Consider the following 13,161-nt stretch of genomic DNA (forward strand, 5'->3'; position numbering starts at 1 on the left):
AAAGATGAGGTCATGGATTCATCAAAAATAAACGGAAAGATATTTTTCTCTCAATGACAAGATCAAAGGAAGATAACATGGAACGGGCCTGCTGGTGTGATAGGTCTACTGTACGGGCTTGCATTGGGCTTGCGTTGGAAGGCAGTGCACGAGAAGTAATTTAAAAACAGTTCTTCTATCATGCAACGACAAAAGCCTGGACGCAAATGGCCCTGTCACCTGGCTTGAAACAAGACTAGATTGAAGAAAAGCAATTTCCTGAAGGCAATATTGTACACACACGAAAATGGTGGGCTTTTCTGCAGTTCTAATGGACAAACCTCTGTGAAAGGGAAGCCTTAGAAGGCAAAGCTAATTTGATTGTGTGGAGACCGAGACTACAAACAGATACAGAGCCTTGTACTTGCAGATTCTGCCGCAAGCAGTGGCGCAAAAGAAATGGGACATTATATATGTATTTTTTTGAAGTCTGATACAAACTATGGATTATGATACAGCAAACCCAGGTTGGTCAATGATTTAGCATAGTCAGTTTCATTCACATTACTACTTAAAATAGTACGGCAAGTATTAACCGATACAAATGTGAAATTTGTAAAGTAAATGAATATTTCTAAAACTTTTTAAGGCTGTTAAGTTCTTCTCTTTTTTTGCAATTTTCCTGTTCCATCAAGAAAAAAGAAGAAAAAAGTTTGTTTAACGACACCATTAGAGCACATTGATTTATTAATCATCAGCTACTGGATGTCAAACATTTGGTAATTCTGATATATAGTCTTAAGAGAGGAAACCCACTACATTTTCCCCACTGACAGGACAGTACACACCATGACCTGTGATATACCTGGAACGAGAAGTAACCCAATGGGTCCACCGATGGGGATCGATCCTAGACCGACTGTGCATCAAGCGAACACTTTACCACTGGGCTACGTCCCACCTCTTTATACCAATGAATAATCTTTCATTATTTGTCAGACTATTATACCAGATACAAAATAATACCAACTAATTAAACAGATTTCGATCTTTCTAGCAGCTGAATGATTCATCCCAGGAGACGTTCTACCTTTTTCAGGACATCATTTAAACCCGATTTCCAACTTTCATTCCTTGTAATCCCTTTGAAAAAACATGCTTTGTAAGCACCACCCCATGGGAATAGACAACCTAAATGGCAGATCTGTAACATGGCAAAATGTGCACTTAACACTGCTACAGCATAAAAAAACAAAGACACCCATGAGATAACACATAGCTTCAAGTTGAATGAAAACATCTCAAACAGATTCATTACACAGCTGTTTTTTTCAGAGTGTTGGGCAGGTTTTGATAATGTCTCATGGACCTACAAGAAATTGCTAAACAGAAGTGATCTCAACTGTCTAAATAAAGAAGTCCTTTCACATTTCTACCAGATGAACTTTTAACAAACAAACATCACTTTGAATATAAGACTATACACAAGTATAATAACGCAAGATTATTTCTTGCCCTATGCACGATCGGTCTGGGATCGATCCCCTGCCCTATTTTTCATCCAAGCCAGTGCACTACGACTGATATATCAAAAGTCATAGTATGTGCTATCTTGTCTGTGGGATGGTGCATATAAAAGATCCTTTGCTACTAATGAAAACAATGTAGCTGGTTTCTTTTCTAAGACTAATGTCAAGATTACCAAATGTCTGACATCCAATAGCCGATGATTAATAAATAAAAATGCTCTAGTGGTGTCATTAAAAAAAAACTTTTTCTGTCAACAGAGAGAGAAAACAAAAGGGTTAGTTTGCTATAAACACACATCCACATGAGTGCAGGGTTCTACAAATCCACTATCCCTCAGTCCTGGCTAGTGAATGTTTTGGTCTGGACTAGTGGAAATTATCACCTGTATTACAACATATGTGGCACTAGCCAAAGCTTCTGTGAGGGCTAGTGACTTTCTCAAACATTTGTCAAACACTGATGTGTGAACTACTACAACATAAGTATGATTTGTTTTTCTTTATTATAGGAATAATGATTGAGAAAAGGAAAATTAAACAATTTTATGAGTTGGATGATAGAGCATTGAATTCATGAAAAGAGGATCTCTGTTTAAAACCCTTTCCTGTAGTTACCTGCTTGCTATGTATATATAAATATCCCCCCCCCCCCCAAAAAAAAAAAACCTTCATAAAAAAAACCCCACCCCAAAACCCCACAGAATAAAACACTCTAGGGACACAGCCAAACATTTTGAGCCATGTTTAATCACACTGAAGAAATCAAGGTATTGGATAACCCATCATGGCTGAACTGGTTTTATGTGGTTTTGAAAAGAAACTGAGCCCATATTGTCAGTTTACACTGGCTTCAGAGCACATCAATTGCTGTCAGTTAATGAGAACTGCAACACACACATGGTGTACATTACTGACATAAAAAAAAATCATTTTATGAAGTGTCTATTTCTCCCAGATGGAGGAAACCAAGAGAGAGAGAGAGAGAGAGAGAGAGAGAGAGAGAGAGAGAGAGAGAGAGAGAGAGAGAGAGAGAGAGAGAGAGAGAGAGAGAGAGAGAGAGAGAGAGAGAGAGACACACACACAGAGAAGGCAGGGAAAGGCAGCTGTTACAAAGTTAACATTTGTTTTGTGTAACAGCACCACTAGAGCACAATGATTTATCAATCACCGTCTATATTGGATGTCAAACATTTGATAATTCTGATATGTAGTCTTAAAGATGAAACCAGTTGCATTTTTCCATTAGTATCAAGGGTTCTTTTATATATACCATCTCAAAGACAGAATATCACATACCATGGCCTTTGATATGATAGTCGTCATGTACTGGCTGGAACGAGAAATAGCCCAGTGGGCCCACCGATCGGGATCGATCCTAGACTGACTGCGCATGAGGCGAGTGCTTTACCACTGGGCTATGTCCTACTACAATGGTATCAAGATGACAGGGTTTAAAGAACAATTCATAAACTGTACACAATGGAAGTCTTGGTAGGAGAACAGAAATGCTACATTCCACCCCTGCTGCTAGAAAAAGACTGCAGAATTGTTTCCTAGAACTGTATGTCATCATGAACCTCTTCCACAGCTCCAAACTGTAATGGGCCCACCGACAGGGATCGATCCTACATTCCACCCCTGCTGCTAGAAAAATACTGCAGTGTTGTTTCCTAGAACTGTACGTCATCATAAACATCTTCCACAGCTCCAAGCTGTAATGGGCCCACCGACAGGGATCGATCCTGAACTGACAGTACATCAGGCGATTACTTTAGCAATGGGCTACGACCCGCCCCTTGCTGTTAGAAAAAGACAGCCGTGTTGTTTCCTAGAAGTGTATGTCATCATGAACATCTTCCACAGCTTGGAGCTTCACTTGTGGTGTTTCCGCTATTCGTTTGTAGTGCTCAGCCAGTCTTGCCACTTGTCTCCCGTTTCATGTTTGTGTTCATATTAAACACTGGTGTGCCAGGGAGACATTTCGCTGCACTTAACATCAGAGGCGGAGAGATATATTTCACAGACAAGGCACACGGGCCACCCTCAGTCACAGAAGAACATCTCAACACAGGATGTACGGTATACACATAGTGATCATGTTGGGCTGTTTTCACTTTCACTTCCAGAAGAGATTTTACACAAGATTACGCCGGTGAGAAGTAAGGTTTTTTAAATTGTATTTTGGAATATACTCATCACTCAATGTGCTCTAATACTCTATCTTTGTCAATGTCAGGTTTTTTTTTACTGTTTGTTATTTCCATTAAACAACTTCTGAAACAGATTTTCAAGTAGATTAGATGGGCAAAAAGTAAATTGTTCTTGTATCTTGGAACATATATTGCAATACGTACATGTAGGTTACTCCAGAAACAAATAAGTTGTGGATGTTTTGTAAAACAATCTGGTATATTTTTTATATCCTTAATTCAAAAGTGGAATTCTGAAAATACAGTGTAGCTAGTGTAGAAAAAACAAATCTGGTAAAAATAATAAAAAACTTAAAGAAAATTCTCTTTTCAACCATTTGAGGAGTTTTAGGTATGTACAGAATTCATCTCCCCCACACCACCCCCCAAATCTTAGCTATGGCCTGACTATTATTAATGTTAATGGCTTCCCTCAAGACGTGTTATCTAAGGAAATCAAAGAATAAGGTGTCTAAATGCTTAAATGTTACAAATATCATGAAGACAGTAGCTTTACTGACCCATACACTCATTGATATAGGTCACAATGACCCATAACCTAGATGATTAATGTAAGAACACGGTAATTAAATATTTGAAAAGAAAAAAAAACCTAACCCATACTACGACTAACAATTTAATTGAACAAGAACATTTTACAATTGACAAAACACTGCAAAATGTTTACAACATTTTCCAAATACCACTTTTATCTATTTGAGACAGGAATACAGTGTCACTCTGAAAGGAATACCACAATATTAATTATTTCTTAACAATGTCAACAATGGCACTTTATTACTAATGTTTACAGTACAATAAATTTTATTACTGCCTTCCCCAAAACATTAATAATAATGAAAGGCCGTTTTATGTGAAAGGTTTATCCTTTCGTTTGTTAGTACAAGTTTTATGCATTTCCAGCATGCAATTGTGCCCACCGGAAGGAGGACAGGCAAGAAAATAATTCTGTCTCGCATACATTTTTGATTCATATTGTAGTTGCCATGTGTTTATTGCCAGCTCGGATGAGATATGCTATCGGACTTCCAACAGGGGAGAAACGGCGCACTCGAAACCTCGTCTGTCCGAGGTTGATCTGTGAATGAGCCGGTGTAACAGCATGCAGTGTAAGCCCATCAATCATTGGCAATCTAATAAGTGTTTGTTGCCTCTTGCTGTTTGCCAGTGATAATAGAGGAGAGGAATGAATCAAACATTCTTTAATTTGCTCACTGTTGTGCCCGGTCCCCGCCCCTCACAAAACCCTAGCAATCCGGCACTAACACACAAGGAATTGGCTCGAGGTGGCTTTTAAAGCTTCAAATGTTCTTCTCGGAGCAGTGGCATATTTCTTAGTCAAACATACGAAGAAGGAAAAAAGGAAACGAAAGAAAGCGAAACGCACTGAAAAGCAACCTTTTTCTCATACTGTCAGTGTTTATTTCCCCTGAGCATATCTGTCATGGACTTCCATCCATAAAGGTTTTTTTTCCATACAAACAGTACAGAAAAGCTTCACATCTCTACAGTGGAGGCACGCCAGATCTTTAATGTATTGGGTGATATAAACACAAGCTCTGATATCATCTGGGACTAAATTCTGTAACGGATCAAGCCAGTCAAGTCTATGGCTCTGGTCAGAATCCTGGCAACACCTCTGCACAGCCAATGCTGAGAAGATTAAAACTGTCTTCTTACAGATACGGTAAAAAGTTCAACTAATGAGATTCGGCTTGACTGGATATGAAAATATTGCACGGGACAGGTGTCAGGACTGTGGGTGCAACTGACAGACCATTTAACATCATATTATTTGCACGAGAACACAAGCCGAGGTAGATATGCTTTGTGGATAACAGATAAGGCAGACTCCTCGAAACACGACTTACTGATGGTAATCACAGATTTATGCCATTATCCCCATGGATTTCCAGTTCAATCAATGTGGAGACTGAACGAAGGAGAGCTACGTGTTTAATGGGATGTGTGTGTTACTAGAGCAAGGATTTCCACAAAGCAGGTAAGCCAGGTTTTATTACCGAGACAACAACAGCTGCCTGATTGTTCTACAGGTATACAATACAGGTATGCACGTATATATACGAGGTTATCTAATGCCTAACCTTGAGTGGATGTTAAACATTTAGCATGAAATATTGATGTCTAGAACAGCATGAAACGTTTTTGTCCAAGACATTTAAGTGTGAAATGTTAATGTAATGGTTTCAGTGTAATATGCACGTCTGTCATAAGTTTTAATCAATCTTTACAATGGAATTTTGTTTGTCAAAGGAATGTTTGTTTAATGATTCTTTTTAAAGCAATCAGGGATTCTGCCAGAATTTTTTTTTACAATGTGTGTGCTGAATGCAACCGTAGTCGACAGGAGGTATGGGGGGCCTCCCCCAGAAAGAAAATGGGTTAGGTTTAAAAAACAATCATACAATAATGATAAGAGTCATTAATGTTAAAACAAATCATACAATAATGATACGAGTCATTAATGTTAAAACAATCATACAATAATGATACGAGTCATTAATGTTAAAACAAATCATACAATAATGATACGAGTCATTAATGTTAAAACAATCATACAATAATGATAAGAGTCATTAATGTTAAAACAAATCATACAATAATGATAAGTCATTAATGTTAAAACAAATCATACAATAATGATAAGTAATTAATGTTAAAACAATCATACAATAATGATAAGAGTCATTAATGTTAAAACAAATCATACAATAATGATAAGAGTCATTAATGTTAAAAAACTAAATTCTGCAAAAACATTAGGATACGGCACAATACCCATTTTACCCTCTGGCTGAAACCCTGGCAATATAGCTATACGTCATTGCAATACTTGGTGTGACAGTTTAATAGAGAGCAATCATTGGCTATTCCTACAAAATAGCAACAAGGGTTCTTATTATATGCACTATATAAAGAAGGAACCGAGTCACCCAACCCATACTGACATAAAGAGGGAACCTCACCTAACCCTAAAATTTGAAGTACCGAGTGGTGGCGGTGGTAGTGGTGGTGGGGGGGGGGGGGGGGGGGAGGGGGATAGAGAGAGAGAAGAGGGACTGGCAGATAATTTACAATTTTTACTGCATGAACTCAATTCCTGAACCATTTTTTGCTTTACTTGCATTCCTTTTTCCATCCAACATACAAGTACTCAATTCCTGAAACCCGTTTCCATCAAACAACGATGTAACTTTGTATTGTTAAGACAGGAGGCCAGTGAGTCTATGTTGTCAATGGAAAAAACACTTTTCTCTTTTACAAATGAGGTCCCAAAGGGAAGCAATCGAGTTATTCTGTGAGACTGCCAAGTCCTTGCACATTACTCTTGCTATTTGCACCATGCTTGCTCAACACTGATTGAACATTCCTAAATCACAGAAGAAGTAATTTGCTTGGCAAAAGTCATCTTCCAGCAGCTGTTTCTCTCCCGAGTGCCGATAGCCGGTTGTTTGTCGCCTTTTCCTTTTACTCTAAGCATTCTAATTTGTCAGGTTGCTCAGGAAATTGAAGCTTAACAAGAAGTGAGCTCATTAAAAAGTATATTCACCCATGCTCTGCTCCACTTTATGGCACACACAGACAACGGAGGGGTTTAAAAAGCCATAACAAGCCATGGTCTGGTCTTTGTGCCTTTAGTCGGGACTCCATGGAAATTAATGCCATTTTCTGGCGACAGTTCCAAACTGCTGTTGGTTCATGTAACACTGCCTCAAGACAAGTGTGTCATGTACGTAATGGGGCGCCAGCGATGTAGACTCTCTCTCTCTCTCTCTCTCTCTCTCTCTCACACACACACACACACACACACACACACACACACACACACACACACACACACACACACACACACACACACACACACACACACACAAACACCAAGGCCAATCTTTTTAGTGGAGACAAATGTAATTACAAATGAAGCCACATGTCTGTTGGTTGATGGCTTAAATATGAAGAGAGAACTTGCACAACAAGAACACTGCCAATCATGAACAATCGCAACTGTGTTTTACAGAAGAACATTTTTAGAAATATGAAGGTCATAGATGCAGCTCAGTCTGGTTTGAATCTTTATTCCTTTTGGTATTCATGTTTTTTTAAATCTGGTTTCTCTTCCAGAAAGAAGTTTATTGTACACTGACCTAGTCTTTACTTCGAAGAAAAAATTTTTAAACAGGTGACATATGGTTTACATTATTTTTATATAAGGCATTACTAATTAAAAGTATAATATATAAATGTCCCTTTTATGATTGAAAACAAAGTCTATGTTATACACACTGGTTTCTATGTCACTCACAATATCGCCTTCCAATAAAAACTAAATTAAGAATGCCAGTAGTAAATTAATTTCATACCATGAAACTGACTGACTGACTAACGATAGTGATAACAGAAAACAAAATACTGTATTTTCAACTAAATGACTGGTCAAAATGTATCGGCGGTTAGCTGTATAAATATAGATACAATATTATATAGTCTATTTTTCAGTGTAACCATCTATATTTCTATAAAATAAACTGTAGTGATCCATCATACATATTAAGCAAAAGCAGATGAAGATAAGAAGAAATAGGAAGAAAAGAAGTAGAAGGAAGAAGGGGAAAAGAAGACTGCCCTAGAATGACCTATAAAATAACCATGCTTTAATCCCATTAACACAGGCCGCTGTGTCTGGACCAAGAAACACACATTTTCCCATCACTAAAGATCAGTGGTATTTAGAGAACCACAGCAGACATCTCCATTACACAACCCATGACAAACAATAAACCTGCCATATAGGGTTTTATCCTCCAACTCACATTTCATGAGTTATAGTTGAGCCTGCTATTAAGAGAACTGTTTACTTCAACCACCTGCCTTTAAAGAATGTTTCAGATATTTGTGGTCTATATATACAAAAAGGGGTGTGATATCTATTTAAAAATAGAACTAGAAATGATATTTAAAAGGCTGAGAACTCCATTATAAATAAAATGCTACATTTTTCTTCTTGACTAGGGATGGGTGGTGTAATGTTATTTATTTTATATTTTCAGGATAATGGAAACACTGCACATTGAACAAAAATATCTGGTGATGGGGTTGCCAATAAAAAAAACAGAGGCAGGCTGGAGATGATGGCCTAATTTTTTAACATTTCACATTTTCAGAACAAATTCAGCCTTGTGAAAATCAGATAAGGCTACAAAATTAAATCCCTGACAATGCTTCCCCTCCACATAGTGAACACCCGATTCTAAAGGCAACTTTGCACATCTATTGCAATCCAAGTTAATATAATAATAACATTTGGCAAAATTATTGGAATTCCCCTCACCTAAAGACCTGATTACTATACAATATTTATTACATGATGTTTGATAAAATATATATTATACATGTCTGATATCCGTTAGTTTATACAGAGGTTTGACTATATTTTCTTTATTAACTTTTTTTAATATAACATCACACAGAGACCTAGATATCGGGCCAATCTTGTGAATTTGGTAAGTGACTGGTAGTAAACACATAACATGATTACACAGCACTAGGCCAAGATAAATCACACACACACACAAACCCTTATTCCGTTGCATGCCTCGGCATATAAATCACAGTGTCACATCTGTGTGGTATACACACACGCGCACATGCTTCCCGCAGGGGAGGCAGTTGTATCGGTGGACATGATAGGCTAACAATTCACACCAACCATACATGACAGTGGTGGCTGTGGCGGCAGCAGCACAAGAAAAAGCTCGTTTTAAAAAGAAATCACGACATGCTGCATTACTCGGGAGAAGGCTCATGAATGGGCCACTTTGCTCTCTTGTCACCGAGTACATGAAATGCCAATGGTAAGACTATTACAAGGCTCATCAGGTTTTCTCAAATTATTTCCACAGATCTCTTGGACCGAGAAGTCGAGTAAGTGAGAATCCAGCAGACCATCTTGTGAAGGATATTATCAAAGTTGGCTTGTGTTCCGTTTTAGGGGTGGTGTTTTTTTTCAAACCAAAATACAAAAGGTACAGCTGTAATTGGAGTTTGAAACTGGTGCTGTATAAAGTTGTGTGGGTGTGTGGAAGATGGAGGAAATTATACATCAAGATGAATCATTCCACTGGTTACAGAAGAATGGTGTGCATGTCAGAAGGCAAGTCTGTGAATATCAATTCAAGTTGGAAGGGTTCTCAACTCATTTCAGTGCTGTATATTACAAGTCTGTGAATATCAATTCAAGTTGGAAGGGTTCTCAACTCATTTCAGTGCTGTATATTACAAGTCTGTGAATATCAATTCAAGTTGGAAGGGTCTCAACTCATTTCAGTTCTGTATATTACAAGTCTGTGAATCTTTATTCTAATTGGGGGCAGGACGTAGCCCAGTGGTAAAGCATTCGCTTGATGTGCGGTCGGTCTAGGATCGATCCCTGTTGGTGGACCCACTGGGCTATTTCTTGTTCCAGCCAGTGCTCCACAACTGGTGTAACAAAGGCAGTGGTATGTACTATCCTGTCTGTGGGATGGTGCATATAAAAGAACACTTGCTGCTAATTGAAAAGAGTAGCCCGTGAAGTGGCGACAGCAGGTTTCCTCTCAATATCTGTGTGGTCCTAAACCATATGCCTGATGCCATATAACCATTAAATAAAATGTGTTGAGTGCGTTGTTAAATAAAACATTTCCTTCCTTTATTCTAATTGGAAAGTTTCTCAACTTATTTCAATGCTGTATATTCAAATGGATTTAACTTATTTCAGTGCTGTATATTCAAATGGATTTAACTTATTTCAGTGCTGTATATTCAAATGGATTTAACTTATTTCAGTGCTGTATATTCAAATGGATTTAACTTATTTCAGTGCTGTATATTCAAATGGATTTAACTTATTTCAGTGCTGTATATTCAAATGGATTTAACTTATTTCAATGCTGTATATTCAAATGGATTTAACTTATTTCAATGCTGTATATTCAAATGGATTTAACTTATTTCATGTAGTACACAGCGTTCTTTCTTCACAACCTACAATAATAGCAGCATTTCTTTAAGGATGTATATAAAATGGTGTCAACACACAGAGGATTATTATTAAGAGCCATTTTAGACGTTTCCGGATAAATTAAGTATTCGTTTTTCACATGATGGATATATGTTTCCCAGAATTTATGTACATGGATACCACAATAACTTGTGAATTTAGATGAACCACTTGACAATATGTCATGGGAACCATGGAGTATATGCCCAAGAAAGACGTGCTTGGATATTCAGTGTCTGTAAGTACAGACCCAATGGCTGACTGATATTTATAGGATAGTGGTTTTCTTTCAAAAGTGATACAACTGACAACCTATACAATTTCTATCGGAGGAATGCATGATCATGCAAATGTAGGTAAACTATAATATAATAATACAAGACTTATTGGATTTTCTTTTCTGATAAAGGCCCTGATACACATTTACTGAGCGATGCCATACCATACAATGTTTATTACACATGCTGTTTGATATTTCATACAATATTTATTACTCTGTTTGATATCATTATAATGAATGTGTGCTGAGCTGAATGATGAAACATACACATAATGTGAAACTATGATATATAACAGCACACTATTTTATCTTGCTTCCAATGATGTATCATGTGGCTTCAGCCAATATAATACTTTCTACAGAATTCAGATTTGTATTTACTTTTGCAGTAAACCATGTTCAAAGTTTGCAAATAAGTGACCGCTTGTATTACATGGGGAGATTTATAGCATAGAATAGAATAGCTCAGTCAATATGTATCCAGATCTTAAGGATTGTAAAATGGTGAACTTTTGTATGCCATGTGTGACACTATCTAAAATACGGCAAGATACGTCTTCAAGAATACAAAAGCATTTACCAATTTCTTTTCTACATTTTAATGTGTACAACATTCTTGCATGTGTACACCGACATATACTGGTGCACTTCTAAATGAGGAATTCACAAATCTTCGTATATCGAATCTATTCACTCACCAGCAATTCTAAATGTGGAATATCTTGGATTATTGTGACACACAACCAAATCTCATTAGTTTGAAATCATGTGCATTAAGGATACAGAATACTGGATGTACAATCTCATTAGTTTGAAAACATGTGAATTAAGGATACAGAATACTGGATGTATGACCTCATTAGTTTGAAATCATGTGCATTAAGGATACAGAATACTGGATGTACAACCTCGTTAGTATACTCTTCTGAATTTGAAGTTACAGTAACAGCCTTATGGGATTTTAGCAGCATTCTAAGCAAGGGAACTTCAAGATACAGATCTGGTGAGTACATGATTTATTAATGCTTATTTATCAATAGCTATGTATAAGTCATACCATAAATGTCTTTAGTATGTAATAATAACCACTGGCACTCCACTACTGATTTATCAAGGACTGTGGCAAGTGATGTCCTGCCCTGGCTATGTAGAATATATCGTGCTGTCTTTAGTGACAGGTGTCTATCTGTATCAACATCTTAAAATATACTGCAAAATGGTGTTTGACATTATACAAGTTATTTTATGCAAAGTTTAAAAGTAAAAGTTTTTTTTGTTTAACAGAACATTAATTTATTAATCATCAGCTATTGGATGTCAAACATGGTAATTGTGTCATAGTCTTAGGAGAGGAAACCCGCTACATTTTTCCATCAGCACCAAGGGATCTTTTATATGGACATTCCCCACACAAAAACCTCTGATGTACCAGTCATGAGGTACTGGTTTTGATTGGGCAAGAAACTAAACATAGAATGATCCATTGAGATGATTTGATTGTAGGACACAAACATTTCAGGTGGGTGCTCTACCAACAAAGCCAGACCCACCCTCTATACATGTCCTATTATCAGGGGTGGGAATTGGTGAACTGTAAAAAAAAGAAAAGAAATCTAGTGGGTTCCCGGAAATTCTTGAAATCCTAGGTTAAAATCTGTGCCATCTGACACATTTTGGAAGAAAGGACAATTAAAATGCGAGGAAACGCAATGTTCCATGAGAGGAAAACAGCTGATCCAAGGAGAATTCCCACCCCTGATTATAGTTATTATACACTAGTTTTTATTTTCATATCAGGAGCATGTCTGGCATCTGTCAACATATTAGTTATAATACATATGTATGTCAACATATTACAGCTATCTTACATGCTAACGTTAGACCATTAGTTATCTTACATGTGTATGTCTAGTGTCTTTGTCAACACATTTGACGTATTATGTGTGTATTACAACATCCTACAGTTATCTTGCATCTGTACGTGTACATTATATAGATATTACAGAAATCTTGCATATGTACATCTGATGTATATGTCACATTAGAGAGCTATTACAGTTATCTTCGGTGAATATGTATAAAACTCTGCCAGTGAATAGTGAC

The 13,161-nt window shown here is 37.1% G+C and overlaps 1 protein-coding gene and 1 long non-coding RNA gene across 8 annotated transcripts in view; one reads left to right on the forward strand and one right to left on the reverse strand.

Annotated features, from left to right (window-relative positions):
- The window catches only part of LOC121374051 (single-stranded DNA-binding protein 3-like), a 135,033-nt gene that overhangs the window by 33,500 nt on the left and 88,372 nt on the right, over nucleotides 1-13,161 (reverse strand). The gene's annotated exons all lie outside the window — the stretch shown is intronic.
- The window catches only part of LOC121374052, a 34,063-nt gene continuing 31,648 nt past the window's right edge, over nucleotides 10,747-13,161 (forward strand). Inside the window, exon 1 of the long non-coding RNA XR_005958181.1 lies at nucleotides 10,747-12,061. This is a non-coding gene — a long non-coding RNA (uncharacterized LOC121374052). The remainder of the gene's footprint in view (nucleotides 12,062-13,161) is intronic.

The sequence above is a fragment of the Gigantopelta aegis genome, chromosome 6 (assembly GCF_016097555.1).
Source record: "Gigantopelta aegis isolate Gae_Host chromosome 6, Gae_host_genome, whole genome shotgun sequence".
Taxonomy (NCBI): Eukaryota; Metazoa; Mollusca; class Gastropoda; order Neomphalida; family Peltospiridae; genus Gigantopelta; species Gigantopelta aegis.